The sequence below is a fragment of the Arachis ipaensis genome, chromosome B05 (genome assembly GCF_000816755.2).
Source record: "Arachis ipaensis cultivar K30076 chromosome B05, Araip1.1, whole genome shotgun sequence".
Lineage (NCBI taxonomy): Eukaryota > Viridiplantae > Streptophyta > Magnoliopsida > Fabales > Fabaceae > Arachis > Arachis ipaensis.
In genome coordinates this window covers 146139885-146147305 of record NC_029789.2, presented here as the reverse complement: position 1 = coordinate 146147305, position 7421 = coordinate 146139885, and the positions used below count along the sequence as shown (strand labels likewise).

The following is a 7421-nucleotide window of genomic DNA, read 5'->3' as shown; positions in this document are numbered from 1 at the left end:
ATGCTTGGAAAATTTCTTCGCACTCAGGAGTCCAGACAAATGGTGCATCCTTCCTAGTCAGCTTCGTTAAAGGTAAAGCGAGTTGCGAAAATACTTTGATAAACCTTCGGTAATAACCCGCTAAATCGAGAAAACTCCTAATCTTTGTCACAGAAATTGGTTATCCCTAGTCCATTACCGCCTCACCCTTAGCAGGATCCACAGCAATCCCCTGTTGACCTACCACATGACCAAGAAACTTCACCTCACTCTTCTAGAACTCACATTTAGATAACTTGGCGTACAATTTTCTCTCTTTCAAGATTTGGAGCACAGTTCGCAAGTGACCCAAATGCTCTTCATTATTTTTAGAATAAATCAGTATGTCATCAATGAAGACAACTACAAACTTATCCAGAAATGGATGGAAAATCCTGTTCATGTAGTCCATGAATACTGTCAGGGCATTGGTTAACCCGAAAGACATTACTGTGTATTCGTAGTGACCATATCGCACTCTGAAGGCAGTCTTCGGAATGTCCTCATCTCTAACCCTTATCTGGTGGTACCCGGATCACAAGTCAATCTTAGAGAAAACTCCAGCACCTTGCAACTGATCTATCAAATCAACGATTCATGGTAACAAATATGTATTCTTCACAGTAACTTTGTTCAGCTGCCGATAGTCAACACATAGACGTATGCTCCCATCCTTTTTCTTTACTAGTAATACTGGCGCTCTCCACGGAAAAATACTTGGCCGAATAAAAATTTTAATCATCAGTTCTTCCAACTGATATTTGAGTTCATTTAATTCCAACGGAGATATTCAATAAGGAGCAACTGAGATTGGCCCGGCTCCAGGTACCAACTCAATCGCAAACTCAATTTCTCAAACAAGAGGGAATTCGGGAATATCATCCGGAAACACTTCAGGAAATTTACATACAACCGGAATTTGCTCTAAGCTTTGTTCCTTACCTGACACATTTGCCGCTTATAGAACAACACCCTTGCATTCACACCCACTGCAGTTCACAATTACAGAGTTCAAATAATAGTCTTTCGCCACAACCGGCCATTCTGACCCTTCCGACATAAAATGCAATGTCCTTTCAGAACAATTTAACAGCACGTGGTTCTTAGATAACCAATCCAATCCCAAGATGAGATCAAGACCAGTCATCGGCAGGCAAATTAAGTCATGAACAAAATCACGCTGTTTGACTCAAAATGATACTTGTGGACATTCTAACCTAGTCACAACGGCTTCAGAAGTGGCATTATGCACCTTTAAATCATAACCCAGAACTACAATCTTCAATCCTAACTCGCTAGTCTTTTCAAATGCTATGAATGAATGTGTCGCTCTAGACTCAAATAAAACACTTAAAAGTTTACCGACTATTTCAGAGTTAGATACTTTCTGCACCTCTGATAACTTAAATCAGTCTGTGGCTACTTTTCGTACCTTCTTCCTTGAAGTATTGTTCTTGAGCATGTGATGTGCACAAATTGTTCAGTTTTTTTTGTATGAATAAGTTTCAAATTATTTTTCTGATATAATATATGTTTAATGTTGTTAGAATATAATTAGGATCAATTAGTATTATTTAGTATATCTGAATATTTATTATAAGAGATTACGTCTTTATTATTATAATTCTCTTAGTACCTATAAATACCCTTTTACATTGTATCATTCTAGACAACTTGAATAGACAGCTTGAATACACTCAATAATATACAAATTCTTTCTCCAGTCTAGTCTCTTGTTTCTAATATGGTATCAGAGTCATGGTATCCTCCTTGAAGAGGATAGGTTGTTTTTCTTGCGGTGAAATCACCGTAGGTTTTGCATTTTTTTCTATGCCATTTTTCTTTACCTTTTGTCGTTTTCACCTTACCAACTAGCATGTTCTCTCTGTCTTGCATTTTCTGAGTTGAATGATCAAACACCATTGTCATCCGCTGCTTACCTATTCTCATGAAGAAATCATATAGTTTTCGCTCTCTTTTGGCAGTTCTATTTGCGTTCTCTCGTGGCAGTTCTGTCTGTATTCTCTCGTGGCAGTTTCGTCTGCGTTCTCTCGTGGCAGTTCCGTCTGCGTTCTCTCGTGGAAGTTCCATCTGCGTTCTCTCGTGGCAGTTCTGTTTGTGTTCTCTTGTGACAATTTTGTCTGCGTTTTCTCGTGACAATTTCGTCTGCATTTCGTCTGTGTTTCCTTGTGGTAGTTCCATCTGCGTTTCTTTTCGGCAGTTCCGTCTGCACTTCCTTCAGACAAACAGCAGTTCCGTCTGCGCTTCTTTCCAGCAGTTTCCTCTGCACCCGTTTTAGAAAGTTTATGCATTTTTTTCTTTTTTTCTCTTTATTTCGTTGTTTTAAATAAGTTTCAAACTCAAGTTGTCACTTGAGTTTGAGGGAGATGTTAGAATATAATTAGGATCAATTAGGATTAATTAGTATTATTTAGTATATCTGAATATTTATTATAGGAGATTACGTCTTTATTATTACGATTCTCTTAATACCTATAAATACCCTTTTACATTGTATCATTCTAGACAACTTGAATAACTCAATAATATACAAATCCTTTCTCCAGTCTAGTCTCTTGTTTCTAACAAATGTTATAGAATTATTTGATTCTTGGCAGAAAGTGAAACCTGAAGAGCAACAAGAAGCAGCAAGATCTTTGGGTATTGAAGCAAACTTGTGGAAGCGATACCTTGTTACTGGTCCTGTTGAGCTTATCTGTCGTTATAGAAACTTAATCAAACAATGTCAAATTGAACTTGCCACTATACAAACTTCCATTCAACGATTCAAAATGGTGCAATCTTCAACTCCACACCATGATCAACAGGTATTTAATTTCTTTTTAATTTAATAAATGTCTTCTAATTTTCTGCTTATGCAGGACCAAATTGAAAATACAGCAGGGACTAGTAAGGACCAAAATGAAAATGATGACAAATCTTAGAGGTTAGATCAAGCTGACATAACTGTACAAATCATTTAGAAATGACCATCTTTAATTAAACTTTCAATAACTTAAAAATATTAAAAAACAGGTAGTAAAAGAAAAATTAAAGAAAATGAATTGAAAATGCACCATAGTTAGGTGGAGTTCCATAAAATTTGAAGCATACATATAAAGTAAACAGTTTATGTTATTTAAACAACACTTTCTCCCTGTATTATTTATGTAACAACAATTATAATTAAGTTCTAATAGCTTTTCATAATCTTAATCTTAGCACTGAGCAATGTATATAAGGTGTAAGTTCGTCAAGTGAAGATCCTCATCAGCAGCAACCCTTTGATGGCCCTTAGCTTAGTTTGCTTGATTCCCAAACATGAGTTCAACGAGGGTCTCTGCATCTGTATTTCAGTAAAAAATTCCTATATTAGAAAACATTTTCAAATTCATTTCAATTAAGAATAGTTACAAATTCTAGTAAGTTTACTTACCTGCTTTGAAACTGAGTAGTTACATGTTATTGCAGAGCCATTACATGTTATTGCAGAGCCATTATTTGTAGTAGTGAGCATCTCAGCAGAGATTTCAATATCCAGAAATTTATTATCGCCCTGTTCACAAAAGAATCATCGAGAGACTGATTCATCTTCAAGTAATCAAGATAAAATATGGAGTGTAAATTAAGTCACGGTCACAATGCAAAATGCTAGGTAGCGAAAGAAATTTGAAATCATACAATATACTTGTATATTTTCAAATGAATGAAAATTTTTCTTAATTCATTTTGCCCATTTTATAGTTGCGGGTTCTTCTAGATCTACTTTGCGGGTTCTTCTAGATCTACTTTGATATTATTTTGGAATAATATGTAAGAAATAAATTCAGTGGTAGAAAAAAAAGAAGAAAATATTCTCATTGCTTCCTTTATTTTTCACAGCAATATAGTTGAGTGATTGTGACTAGCAGTTGCAGAGTTTATGAACTAAATAGAAACTAATATCTATTTTATTAAAGATTGCATAAATATCATATTATTTCGTAACAGTATAGCAAAATAAAACATTCAAAGGCTCTCATAGTATGAGGAGGCAACCGAGTAAGTATGAACCCAGTAGGTATCCAATGAGTTTACAATGTGGAAGAGGGATATAAAGGTTTATTGAAGCACTCATGTTGCAGTGCTAATTAGGTGATAGTTTGTTCCTCAAAACAAATGGAGGAATGTTAGGCTTATTGACCATGTCCAAGATATTCTCTTGATATTTATATTGCTTGATTCTTCTAAAAAGTTTAAATCTCCACTTAGTTATTCATTACCTTTTATTTTTTCTCATTAGTATTGATCATAATTCATAACTCATGACTTTTCCATGCCAAGACAAATGTATATTGTCAGTTAAAATCCTTGCCAAATGGCATGCACTCATAAATTACTATACAATCTACTGGTATTTACTAAATTACTAAATTAATTAATGGCATTTATGTTATAGATATGCCTAAAAAAAGTTCAAGATGAATCATCAATTCCAATTTGAGAACATAAAGAATTTCACTACAAACATACAAAAATAAGAGGAAAATCAGAAAAATTTCATTCCTTTAATGGATTCAGGGCATTTAATTATTCTTCATAGATTTAAGAGCAATTTGATAGTCACGGATATTCAACTAAATTTACTATTCATTGTTCTTTCTCAAACTTCTGATGCCCCAGCATAATTCAAGATTCAATTTTAGTAATATATTCTTTAAAAATTAAACTAAATGCATAACTCTTTTCATAAAAATCAATAACTCCATCTGTTTGAGTCTTTCAAAGTGATATCACAGTAATGTTAAACAAAAGTCTCACCCAAAAATCCAAACTAGAATGGATACAGACAGGTGGAGAAAAAAAAAACTGTCTCCAGAGCAAAATTAAATCCTAGTAAAGGGCCATCATCAGTTCTCAATAGTATGATGTCATTCTCAGGGAGCAACCACAATTCTCCTAGCAACTTGTTCAAGCTCCCTTCGTCCGTTTTGAAGTTATTCTCCTACCCCTGAAATACAATCGGCATAAATCAGTTTGAGAACCAAGATGGAAATAAATATTCATTACTGAAAGGAAAGGTAATATGTTCATTCTTATGTTCTTTTGTGTTTGACGAAGAAATAACATAAAAGATGAAGTGTTGAGGCAGATTGTTGCATCCCAACACAACTTATGACGAAATACTTTCACACAACTTAACCTTTTGGATCAACCTCAATAACGGTCATGCTTTCCAGCGGTTGCAAAATATGTCTAGCAATAGCACCACTGCTCTCGCAGAAATGTGGGGGGCAGCTTCCATTCCTCTGGCTACCACCATAAATCCTTTTGAAAGCACCAACACCAACACCGCCTCTCAGATAGATCTTTCTTGCCATAGAAGCTGTAATGAAAATTGAACTAAATGTCTAAATCAGTATAAAATTATGTCAAAAAAGCAGAGTTTATAATGTCAGTATAGGCAAGCACAAAAACTCATGCTTTTTTAAGTACAATCAAATGTACTAGCAACCTTATCTACTCTAACAAAATACCAATCACGATCGTAGGGAGCAAACTCTTTAAACCTATCAGTTTTTACAAGACCTGGCCATTCAAGAACATTAACCCATCAATAAACTGAATCAAAAAAGCTAATAAATTGTTAACCTATTTCCCAACAGAGGCACTGTTTTACAATTTGTCTCTAACATTATTAACATCACAATGCAAGAAAAGTTCAAAACTTTCACATACCATTTTACCTTAACACACAGAAAAACAAAAGCAAACCATTGGGGAAAAAAGGAAGCACAAGGATAACAAGTAAACGAACGCACACAGAAACAGAACAAAGAAGATACCTCTAAGAACCTTGCTTCTTGTTCCAACCTCTAAGAAGACTAATAATCTGTGTGAAATAGGGCAAGGTTCATTGAACACTTCAAGAACCAAAAAAAAAATAATTTAGATCTTTCTTGCCATAGAAGCTGTAATGAAAGTTGAACTAAATCAATCTAAAATTATGTCAAAAAAGCAGAGTTTATAATGTCAGTATAGGCAAGCACAAAAACTCATTCTTTTTAAGTACAATCAAATACACTAGCAACCTTACCTGCTCTAACAAAATACCAATCAGGATTATAGGGAGCAAGCTCTTTAAACCTAGCAGTTTTTACAAGATCTGTCCATTCAGGAACATTACCCCATCAATAAACTGAATCAAAAAAGCTAATAAATTGTTAACCTATTTCCCCGACAGAGGCACTGTTTACCAATTTGTCTCTAATAGTATTGACATCACAATGCAAGAAAAGTTCAAAACTTTCACATACCATTTTACCTTAACACACAAAAAAACAAAAGTAAACCATTGGGAAAAAAAGGAAGCACAAGGTTAACAAGTAAACGACACACACAGACATAGAAGGGTTAAGTACTGAAATCGTCCCTAAGGTCTGGGGTGAAAATCAAAATCGTCCCCGACCTTTTTTTGTTATTAAAATCATCCCCAACGTTACAAAACGTTATAAAATCATCCTTTTTTATCTCAATTTTATTTTTTGACCAAATTACCATTAACTATTAATACAAAAATAAAAACAAAAACAAAAACAAAAAGCTCCTCCCCCCCAACCCGCACCCGCACCCCCACCTCCGATGTCTCTTCCCAGTGGGAAAACCCAGCTTCTTCCTCTTCTTGTTCAACTTCAACGCCGCCACCCTCCTCCGCCCTCCCCTCGCGCTCTCTCTCCTCTACTCCTCCGCCACCGGCAACTCCATTTTTGACCCCTTAACGCCTCTCACTTCTTCCACCCCTTCCTCTGCCACACTCACTAGCCTTGGATCTTGATATCACTTCTTCCACCCTTTTCCCTCTCCCACCCAAAAAATCCCAAGTCTTCTTCTCTCCTTCAGCAACAGCAACAAGTAAATCTGGCAACAACAATTCTTTTTCTCTTCTTCACTAGCAACAACAACAAATCCAGCAAATTGAACAATAACAAATTCAGCAAAATAAATCACTAACAAATTTAAATTTAACAACAGTTCAACAATCATCAATTGTACTTCAAATCCAAAATCAACAACCACATAAATTTAAAAAAATTAAAAAAAAGGATGTTCATGTTCTTAAATCTCAGCATGTCGAACACCGAAGCCAAACACCGCGAAGAGGAGGAGGCTCCTGCCGGCGAGGACGAGGACACCGGAGCTCAAGTAGCTCTGATTGTCAGACTCGAAGAGGTCACCGTCTCCAGTGGAGAATAGCATCTTTATTTTCTTCGCAAGTGAAAATGGTTCAAGCAGAAGCAGAAGGAGAAGCAGAGGCAGTCAATCACAAAAGAAGAAGCAGCGCCAGCGGAATCCCCCTCCCGATGATGACGCGACGGCGTGGTCTTCCGATGATGACGCAACGGCGGCGGCAGCGGCAGCGGCAA

The 7421-nt window shown here is 35.9% G+C and overlaps 1 long non-coding RNA gene and 1 pseudogene across 1 annotated transcript in view; both read right to left on the bottom strand.

Annotated features, from left to right (window-relative positions):
• Positions 4722 to 6188, bottom strand: LOC107641501 (annotated as a pseudogene).
• Positions 6614 to 7421, bottom strand: part of LOC110262672 — a 2802-nt gene continuing 1994 nt past the window's right edge. The window contains exon 2 of the long non-coding RNA XR_002347578.1: positions 6614 to 6946. This is a non-coding gene — a long non-coding RNA (uncharacterized LOC110262672). The remainder of the gene's footprint in view (positions 6947 to 7421) is intronic.